This window comes from Cryptotermes secundus, unplaced genomic scaffold (genome assembly GCF_002891405.2).
Source record: "Cryptotermes secundus unplaced genomic scaffold, Csec_1.0 scaffold196, whole genome shotgun sequence".
In the NCBI taxonomy this organism is placed as follows: Eukaryota; Metazoa; Arthropoda; class Insecta; order Blattodea; family Kalotermitidae; genus Cryptotermes; species Cryptotermes secundus.
Window position 1 is genome coordinate 609,174 of NW_019735556.1, and position 10,255 is coordinate 619,428.

The 10,255-nt window shown below is 40.9% G+C and overlaps 1 long non-coding RNA gene across 1 annotated transcript in view; it reads left to right on the forward strand.

Moving 5' to 3' along the window:
• LOC111869541 overlaps window positions 1-10,193 on the forward strand; it is a 249,865-nt gene extending 239,672 nt beyond the window's left edge. The window contains exon 3 of the long non-coding RNA XR_002843686.2: window positions 10,147-10,193. This is a non-coding gene — a long non-coding RNA (uncharacterized LOC111869541). The remainder of the gene's footprint in view (window positions 1-10,146) is intronic.
• Window positions 10,194-10,255: the final 62 nt, after the last annotated feature.

Sequence of the window (10,255 nt, forward strand, 5' to 3'; positions counted from 1 at the left end):
CTCGCCAAAGCTGGACGTGAAGAAGGTGAGTGGTTGGATGATTCCTGCCATGTCTGCACTTGGTGCTTTCCCACAACCCGCTTCAGTGTTCAGCTGCCAGTCTATACCCCGCGTATTTTCCCCTTGGTGTCACTAGCTTCCTGAATATCTATTTCCATATCAGAACACAGTGATCTGGAACTGTCTCCGCTCATCTGGGTCCGTTAGAAAGGGCTTTTTTTTTTCAATATCTCTTCCAGTCCATTCAGGGATCAGGCCTCTTATTTAGTTCCGTAATCACTTTTCACAAGCGGTAGGACTCCTTGGATGAGTGATCAGCCCGTCGCAAGGCCGCTACCTACACACAGGGCAGCACAAACAGAATAAACGCATACACACACCAAATATGCATGCTTTGATTGGGAGTCGCACCCACGACCCCAGCCTCTAAGCGATCAAAGACATTTCATGCCTTAGACCGCGCTGCTACTATGACCGGTTAGAAAGGGCTAATACCAGACACTAACTAAACTAAGTAATTAACTCTTTAGCTCCATGGAAAAGAATCCTTCTTGAGAAACTCTCAGTCGCTAAGCTACTCAAGATTTCCCTAAATTCTATGTAACCCGACGGTTAACATCCGTGTTCACAAGAGCTATCCCTCTCTAAAATTCGTTTCAATATTATCCTCCCACCTACGTAATACCAAACACTGGATAACTTAAATCGATAAAATTATACTATACTATTTAAACACCAGTCAAGACATCGACGGGAAGTTTCATGAGGCTTCATACAATTGGCTTCTCTTACTTTCTCTCTTATTCCTTTCCAGTTCTGCATGTAATTGAATAGTAAAATATGTCGAGGTCAGCGTTTAACCCAGTCACCCACGAATAACACATACAAATAGTCAATATTAAACCTTTTCCCTTTATATAGCATACCGTACTACATTTCACATATTCACATAAGAATATTGTGACATGACCGAAAGCCGGAATACTGTAACGAATAGATACGGCCATTGCTAGGCAACCACCAGCCGAGTCGAGAAGTCAACGAGTTTCACGACTCTGTGAGACGTGACATTAAAATATGGTCGTTAGTCCCGGGGCATGGGGGGCCTCGGAACCAAGAAAGACTGTGGGGACAAGGTCCAGCAGCAATTTAGCAGGCAGTGTCGAGGAATGGAGTGGAGTCGAGTCGTCATTGCGAGTCCCCGTTATTAGAAGCCACTACTAGGCGACGACTAGTGAAAACAGCAGATAGAAGGCTGTATGAGCGCTGTAGCTTCCATCTATACAGTGTGTAAATCAGTGAGACTTATTTATAGTTACAAGTTATAAACTTTAAATAAATCCAATTGTCAGTCCAAACACCGTGTCTAGTCACTAAGGTGTTACAATATTCTTAGTACTCAGGGAATACTGCTTCCTCATCCGTGACCTACTGTATAACTTAATTCATGCAACGCGTTAACGTTCGATAATTCTCTGTTTCGTTAACCCGAAACTGGGTAATTTCAGAGCTTTCATCTCACCGTTACATTATTTGTTATTCGTATAGAAGAATTAGCCACTCAGATCTCTGTCATTGCCTTTACATTTCTCTCACTAGCGAAAGCGCTAACCTGGTAGCGACACTTATTTTGGGATCCGGAAATGAAAGATGGCACATCATCATATAACATGGCAGTTGTGCGAAATTTTCTTTCGTTTTCAGTTTGATGACAATAAACCATGAACTATTTGATCTTGATATGTGAAATTTCTTATGAAGATGAATCACAAACATGAGTACCCATCATACATGGAATATCCTCTGTAAGACAATATAGAAACACAATGACTACGCGAAATTTTGAGGTTATGTCCGGCTCATTGATTTATAATACTTCATTTCTCACGCTGAATTTTTTGCAATAATTCGACATTAATTTGTCACTTGTACCTTGCATTCTACATGCCGTTCCCCAACTTCCTTGCTTTAATCGGTCTGATTGTGCCAGGAGAAGAGAATGAATTACGGTCTTCAATATTTTTCATTCTTCTAATTTCCATTGCCTTTTTTTCTGCTCTTAATTACTACAGGAATTAATCTGTACCGCGTCTTGTAATTTGGAACATGGACATAGTAACTTTTTTGCGTCTAGAAAGCTGTTTTGAAATTTCTATTGTGGTTATATTAACTCTATAGTTCTGCATTTTTATTCCTATTCGAAGACGTGATACAATTCACTGCTTAAAAGTTCTAAACGCCAAATATAACCAGTCATCAAATTATAAATTTTCTTTGTCACTTCAGTTGATTGGAGAATGTATTATTTTTTTTCTCGCTTCAATTAAATTGGTTGATTTTAATATTAATTCGGGACATGTTGCAAAGAGTGAAAATAATAATACATGATATTATAAAAGCAGTTTCACTTTCGTGTGCTTCAATTAAATCACTTTCGATTCTTCCATTCAATGCAACAATGGTGTCCACGTGAGAAAGCTCAGAGAATTCACGTTTCTGTTTCATTTGGATCTGAGCCAGTTGACTCCAGACATCGAGTGATGCATGATAAATTCTGGCATGACGCATCGCAAGCATATACACAGAACTCAAAAGAAAGCAACCAATATAGTGTTTTGAAATGGAATGAATCATTTGTAATAACCCTGTACTTCTTAGGAGTCCACATATGATTAAATAACTTGCTTATTGAAACGTCGGTGGATCAGTGTAATATACGCATTAAGAAAGTTTAAACTTAAGTGTAATGGTGGTCGTGGTAATACCGCCTTAATTTTTAGATTTTTTCTCCTCTGCTATCCAATACAGTGTTTTTAAGTTTATTCTCTGTGTGCTTATATGCTCTTCTATAATATTGTCGCGTGTAGGTTTGTATACATGACGATAATGGCGGGTTCTCTTTCGGATGATTGGATTTATTGGCACTTTGGTTACAATTTCGCTTGATCACATTTACTACAGCGCTGTAGCTGATTTGCACTTTATAATTCACTGTTACACACACAAGTCCTCTCCTGGTAATGCAGTAATACAATGGGCCTAGCGCTTCAAATCACTCCATATATTACACATCAACAAAGTCTTCGAATCACATATCAAATCGTCCACCTGTACTCTTCTGTACTCCTAATCGCAATTCACTCTGTCACTCACTGTCACTGTCACTGTCACTTCTAGTCAAAGTCAAAGTCACATTGCGACTGATGGTCAGTTAGTAAGTCTTGGTGCCGAGCCCTATCTACGGCTCATGACCAGATATTTAATACTGTTTGACAGTTACGGTCTTGTTTTTGTTGGGTGCCCTCTCTGACTATAGGGCGGGTCTGTTATTTGTACGTACTGCTGGTCCTCGCCAGTGTAGTCTTTTTCGGGCTTGAGTCCCTTGGAACTAGCGACCATATTTTACTGTCTCAGATTTTAGACTTCTCTTTTCGTCTCCTCCTACGACTCGCAGGGTCACAGTTGCGATATTGTACCCCGCCTCCACACGGGTTTCTGGTTCCAGTCAGAGTCAGAGTCACTTTACGACTGGTGGTTTACCGCCAATTAGTTCGTCTTGGCATCAGACCCCTTGAGGCCCACGACCAGAGATTTTTTTCCAACTGATTTCTTGTGGTAATAGTCCTTATGTAACATCCTCTCTGATGAGAAGATGGGTTTGTCTCTTATGAATACACTTAACCTTTCGTGAAGTATATATTTCGCACATATAACATGTTATCGAAAATTCTTCTTTTGCACTACACATAAGTCCTCTGTCAGTACAGGCCTTACAGAGCAGATCATGCCTAACTTATATATCTTATGCTACAACGAGAACTTATTCATTTGAACGGTCGTAAGCTTGACCACCGCCAAGTTTAATTTCCAATTCGTTCTTCTTAAATAGCCTCAGCACGGACCAAACGGAAAACACAGCCCCTATTGTTGTAGAGGCTTATTTACCTCGTTGAATAGCAACAGTCGCTGTGCGGACCACATAAAACACAGTTCTTCTATTGTTGCGTTCTTGAATATTTACCGCTGCGTTGCCTGGCTCTTTCTCGGCGCAAACGGCATAGAAACCTGTCTCGCTATTGTTGAGGTTGCTTACCGAACCTTTTTCTGACAACGCGTTGATCAGTTGCGTTTCATTATCATGGTTACCATGTCCCCCCAGACATTTCAAGAATAATGTCTCATCAGTGTAAATCGTGATGACAAATAAAATGAAATTGACTTTAATATCTGATAAGCTTAATGGAAACATTTAGAATAAATAATTATGTAATTACAGTAAAACTAACCGCTTATGTTGTGAAACATTATAAAACATCTGCAAGTCGAGTTAGCGCAATATGTAATCCAGTGTATGTCCGTATACCACATAAATGAACGTTACGAGATAAGGGTAGTTGCACCTTCTCCATCACATATTTCAATTTATTCTTCGCTATGAGCAACAAGTGTAACATTGCTGGGCTCAGAATTCTGCGGTTGGATATAATATTAAACCCATTAGTTACTGTACTTATTAATTACTTTGTCTTCTCAAAGATTAGTTGAAAATTTTGTTGTAATTTTAGTAAATTCTGCGAATATCTGGGATTCTCATTACCATTCTGTTATTCAATAACACCGCCAGTTTAAATCCTGGCCGTGTTTACTTTCCATTCTGGTATATTTTGCAGTTTTCCTCAGTCACTCCAAATAATAGTTGGGATAATATTTGTTCCGTTAAAATCCTTTTCATTCACCACTCAGAATCATCTTCCTGCTACATATGTCACTATTTTCAGTAGTTGAAGCAGTGATATTAAATAATCTATTAATCTCTCAATCAGTACCGCTGTGCTATATAGTTTCGTAAGTATATAAATATGATTATATGATCTAGTCTCTGTTACGCCCAGATTTCATTCTAATTACAGGAGGCAGGGGTTCACGAAGATACATTCACATGAAGTCTTCCTTAATGACGAAGAGTAAACCTAGAAGTCACCACAATGTCTTTGTCTGTCTTTGTTCTGTCTGTGTTTCCCTCATGTCAGCTTTAGAAACACGTGACTGCTTTTGCGAAACTTGGTACAAATTGTTATACCATTTGTAACAGTTCCAACGTTAGATGTTTTCAGTTTCCTGCAATCAGTAATACCATCACGACAGGTTCGCGAAAGTGTCGAGTGTGAACTGCTGTAGGACCAATTGGTTTAAGAGTCCTGATAATATCATGACAATAGTCTTTCGAAAAAAATTGAATTTTTATCGACCTAGTTTTTCGGTAACATTACAACATGTCGTCAGTGCGAAATATTTATTTCGTTTCACAGCGATAGCTTCTGGAACATTAGAACAAAGCACACCGAGTTTAATATTGAGACAGATCATAAGCATTTCTGCATACTTCGTATAAAAAATATAAAGCTGTCCCTGTAAGAGGCCTGGATGCCTATAGAGTTGTGAGACATCGAGCCTCCCACATTTTCTGTAGACAGTCTTCTCAAAGAAGTTGTTAGCCTTATGCACCGGCTGTCCTTTACCCCCAAGAAGATATCTAATTCTCATTTCTGTTAGAGGCTGAATCGAATCCAGGTCCATGGTGCGTCCGGGTAAGCAAACAAATCCAACATGACGATGATACAAAACTTTACCCTTTAGATGTCTGAGACTTAAAACCGTGATAGGGGAACAATATGTCTAGTAATATGGATTTAATATAATGAAAGTTTTAATCGTTAAATGAGACATCGTTTTTATGCACCTGTCAGGATTTTGTTGTAGTTCAAGTATATGAAGATTCATTGAATGCATGTGATCTTTTACGTAGCTAAACAAGAATAAAAGAGAAAACTGCATAATGTGGAGCTTCATAACTTGTACTCTTCTCCAAGTATAATTAGAATGATCAAGTCAAGGAGGATGAGGTGGGCAGGGCATGTAGCACGAATGGAGGAGACGAATGCGTATAGGTTATTGGTGGGAAAGCCAGAAGGAAAGAGACCACAGGGAAGACCAAGGCATAGGTGGGTGGACAATATTAAAATGGATCTTAGAGAGATTGGATGGGATGGTATTGATTGAATAGATCTGGCTCAGGATAGGGACCAGTGGAGGACTCTTGTGAACACGGTAATGAACCTTCGGGTTCCATAAAATGCTGAAAAATTCTTGAGTAGCTGCAGAATTGGCGGCTACCCCAGAAGGCCTCAGCACCATGAATAAGTAAGTAAACAAGAATAAATGTCTAGGAAAACGAGTCCGGAGATCATGATGTCCATGCATTTTTCAAGGAGATATGGTCACCACAGAACTCTTTTATATTGTTGCACACTTCGTATTGTGACATGACGCCTGAAAGCTGCAATATATCCATCTGCTGGGCGAGGCTTCTCTGAGAACGTTTCCGTGACCGCACTAATGGCGTCGCTGCTGGACAACGAATTGTTGGAACACGTTTCCACGGCAACGAATAAAACTGAAGAAACAAAGCATTGCATACAGTCACGTCAGTTCCTAGTACCGCATACAGAAACGTTTCCGTTCACACGGCAACGAACCTCCAGAGCAAAGTAACAACGAACAACGCAATAACTCTACTGCTGAAGGTGGTGATCTGCATTCCCTTCTACCAGAACCTACCTCGGGGAGAGAATTGACCAACAGAAGACACACTACGACAGAAGACTGAAGAAGTCAGAAGTGAAGATTTTACTTTATGTCATATAACCTTTACAGTGTTATCATTGTTCGTAGTTTTTCTTTTAATGCTAGTAGGGTTGGACTAAGTCGCTTGTACTGCGGCCACTTCTGGCCACTTGTACCAGCCCCAGATGACAGGTGAGTGCGATTGTGGAGCAATTGATGGAATGAAGGTTGGCATGGGAAACCGAAGTACTCGGATAAAACCTGCAACAACGCCACTTTGTCCACCACAAATCCCATTTGACCAGACCCGGGATCGAACCGCTTGAGCTATGGCGCGGCCAAATTGTTCGTAGTTACGAAGTGTTATAGTTACAGTAAGATTGTGTAACAACTAATTATATTTCTGCCTTGTGAATATCCAATAAATCGATTCATACAACTCCGGAACCCATTAATTACTTGTCGCGTTACCAGGAATCACGTGACAGTATCATTCTGTAATAAACCATCCCATTCGGCTTCATTCAGTAAAACTATGAATTACGAAGTAGTTTACTGCCTCGAAGGAAAAGGGGCCCAAGTACATGGCGACGTAACAGAGAACAAAATAGGCCTATGTTTTCCGGGTGCTTTGTCACCTCATGGAAAACGTCTGGGTTGTGACTGTTCTACATTCTGTTGTTTTGTCTGTTAACACATCTACTTAAGTGAAACCGTACCTCATCCGTAAAGAAAACACTTTTCAAGATGTTGACACCATTTGGAGCGAGCTGACGAAACCACTGACAATAACGTACCCTTTCTGTTTTGTCTGGTGCTCTTAAGTTAATGCATTGTGTCAATTCGGCATGCACGAATCAGCAGATGCTTCGTGTCCCTTTGTACGCTTATCCACCTCGCTGAAAAAATGTTATTTAACACATTGAAGCATGAAATTCTTCTAAATAACATTTAGAACTTCAGTTCATACCTCACAGAAAACAGAGTGTTTCTCCATTAAAATCGGGGTACGAGGTAGCGTAGTTGGTTGAGGCACTATGCTACAAGCCGGAATATCGCGGGATCGATTCCCAATGATATGGATCTTTTCAATTTATCTAATACTTCCAGCCTCACTATGGCCCTGGGGTCGACTCAGCCTCTAACAAAAATGAGTACCGGGAATATTCTTGGGGGCAAAAGGCGGCCGGTGCGTAGAGCTAACAACCTTACCACCATCTGTGAGCCGATTGTCTAGAAAATTTGGGACCCTCGACGTCTCACAAACCTATGGGCCTTCACGGCCTGTTACAGGGATAAGTTTACCTTTACCTTTTATCTTTCTCCATTAAAATCAACAAATTTTTCAAGATGCTACACGGTGTTATATCCCAGAAGACTGAGCTCTTCATAACCGATGTGAGAACCTCGAATCTTATAACTTAAAGATAATGAGGCAACTTAAGTATAATTATCTTTAACAGCGGTGATCGCCCCTCTAAATATCTTTTCCCCTTTAGACCTTGGTCTTGCCAACTGCTGTTTTCTGAATCGCCTTTTTCAGGAATTTAACGCCTGCACTTTTCGAGGTATCCCTTTTTTTTCGTAGAGTTGGATGAGACTGAGTCCACTTGATACACCGCTCACTAATTACCCTGTTGTACCAGCCCCGAAAGATAGATGAGTGTTGAGGGTTTGGTGGAATGAGAATTGGCAGGGGAAAACCGAAGTACTCGGAAGAAATCTGCCCCAATTCCACTGCTTCCACCACAAATCGTGCTTGACTTGACCTGGGATCGAACCCAGACCGCCGTGTTGGGAAGCTGGCGCCTAACAGCCTGAGCTACGGCACGGCCATTTTTCGAGGGTTTGTTTTACGGGATACGCTGACACGAGTAAGAAAAGCTGAGTCAGGATGGAATCATTTTCTAATTCTTTGGTCTACCAAATCTTCGTGGTTTGAAGTTATATTTTCTGCTTAGTCGAAATTTATCATTCCATCGTGAATCGCATTTTCAGACGGCCCCTACCGAGTAACATTCGCGAGCCGGTTTAATATAAATATGCCTTTCCAGCGGTTGACTTGCAAGCCAGGAGGATATGTTTCAGTCGCTACTGAATTCAATTTGCTTGAATTACTCGAGTACCCTTCCGAGTACCAACTGTCTTAATTTTCTGTTATAGCAGTAGCTTCTTGGGGTGGGGTGACACTGAGTCCATTTGGTACGTCGGCCACTGTTTGGCCTATTGTACCAACCCCAGATGAGAGATGATGATGATGATGATGAGTGTGGAGCAGTCGGTGGAATGAAACCGAATTGCTCGGAGGAAACTTTCCCCAGTGTCACTTTGTCATCACAAATCACATGTGACCTAACCTGGGCTCAAACCCGGGCCGAGGCGGTGGGTGCTATACCAGTAATTAATAATTATCATTTTATAGAGCCCGGGATAGCTCAGTCGGTATAATTGTTACGTCGCGGACCGGAAGACTGGGGAATTATACTTGGATCTACGACTAGGGAAAAGAGAGTTCTCTAGTTCAGACAGGATCTGGGGCCACACAGTTCCTTATCCAATGGGCACGGGCACATGGAGGGCCAACAGTACCTTTCCCCACGATGTTTCGTTTCACGCATTGCATAGATGCAATATTAAACGTAAAAGAAATATTGCATAGAACAGGTCTTCTTTACTAGTAATGATAAAAGTGAACTCGCAAAAATTTCCTGATTATTAATATCTATAAATTTCTAAGTATCTGCAGAGTCTTATCATCTGATATATAACGGCATGTAGTTCTTTAGAAATTCGGAGTGTTCTGCCTGTATCTTCAGGATCGAATAAGCCAAAGAAGAAAGCAGCGAGAAGTAGCTGCCATGACGAGCTCTCTTTAGCAATTATTACTTTCTAGTTGCTTTTTTAAATTCCTCTTCGATTCTGTTTGATTCTTGCTGGTTCTTTGCTTGGTTTATTCTTCGACCATGTAGATGTCGGCAGTACGTTTCTCCGAAACGCTGATGAACTACCGAACTACATGTAGTTACATCACAGAAGATAGTACTCTTCGTAGCCAAAGCTGTAAGAACCTCAGAGTTAATATGTGTAATGTGACATGAGGCCTGGATTAATCCATTCCCAGACAACGGCTCATTAACACGTTTTCGTGACAAGACGGAAAGTCCATTTGCTAGGTAACGGCTCGGTAAAGACCTGAACCCTGAATAGTGGAGCCTGAAACAGAATTATCCGTTCAGTAGGCAACGGTTGATGCACGTTCCCGTGACAACGCATTCATGAAGAGCAGTATTGGAACCTTCTGAGGCGGTGATCCCTATTCAGTTCTTTGGCAGGTATAAGATAATTAATTCGGAATTCAAGAGATTGTTCCTGCGGAATTTGGAAGACAGAAGGAGTTAAATGTGTAAGCTGTTTTAATTGAATGTAATTGTAATCGAAGTACCAATAAATCCAATCATCTAATCCAGAACCAAATATCATTAGTCACGTGACATTATGCTAAGATTTTTATTTCATTTGCAGGGACTCCAGCCTTACAAGAAGAAGGGTGCTGTGATGCAGGTAAGGAACAGACCGGATATTAGCATCTGAGCTTTCTTTTATTGCTAGTGGGGTGGGACTAAGTCCCTTG